Source organism: Lathyrus oleraceus, chromosome 2 (assembly GCF_024323335.1).
Source record: "Lathyrus oleraceus cultivar Zhongwan6 chromosome 2, CAAS_Psat_ZW6_1.0, whole genome shotgun sequence".
NCBI classification, from domain to species: domain Eukaryota; kingdom Viridiplantae; phylum Streptophyta; class Magnoliopsida; order Fabales; family Fabaceae; genus Lathyrus; species Lathyrus oleraceus.
Genome location: NC_066580.1, coordinates 420745141 through 420746204, shown reverse-complemented (window position 1 = coordinate 420746204; position 1064 = coordinate 420745141).

Here is a 1064-nt window from a genome sequence, read left to right as displayed (position 1 = left end):
GTGATCTATCTGAGGAGGAAGGATCCTTTTCAACACCAAATCTCCGACTTGGAAACATCGAGGACACACTCTCCGATCAAAGGCTCTCTTCATCCGACTCTGATACAACTGCCCATGACAAAAGGCTGTCATTCGCTTCTCTCCGATAAGACTCAACTCATTGAACCTTGTCCTAATCCATTCAGCTTCGTCTAACTTGACATCCAACAGGACTCTTAGAGAAGGAATCTCCACTTCAACAGGTAGGACTGCTTCCATACCAACACAAGGGAGTAAGGGGTTGTCCCGGTCGATGTACGTACTGAAGTACGGTACCCATGCAAGGCGAAGGGTAGCATCTCATGCCAATCTCTGTACGTAATGACCATCTTCTGCACAATCTTCTTTATGTTCTTATTTGCTGCCTCAACAACACCGTTCATCTTAGGGCCATAAGGGGAAGAATTGTGATACTGAATGTTGAAGTTCTTGCACAACTCTCTCATCATTTTGTTATTGAGATTAGAACCTGAAAATCTGGTATAGTCAGAGTTCAGATGTTCTACATGAAGTCATGACATCTGATCCAACATTGTTACTAATACAGCAAGACAGTTATAAGCATTAAAACCCAGTACTCAAACACACTCAGTCACAGATGTCAAGACATCTGCTAATATACTACCATGGAAAGAAGAACATCTAGTTTTTATCCATCTAGTGCAAAGACACAGTAGAGATCAAATATAGCACTTATGTTTATTGATCCTGCCCAGTTATCAGCATGATGTCTCAACATTGATTTGAACATCACCTGTTCCAACATTACAGAAGGATGAACTATAACAGACCAACCAGTCTATCAGTAATAGCAGTCAATAATGAATGTCATAACATTCTGTTTTGCAATCAGACTGCAGGCTATGTGTCAAGTCTGTTATTCTCTTCATAAACAGACTAGAAACAGACTGAGTTATAACAGACAAAATAAAGTGTGCAGAAGGTAAAAACACCAGTAATTATTAACCCAGTTCGGTACAACATTACCTACTCTGGGGGCATACCAAGCCAGGAAGAAGATCCAC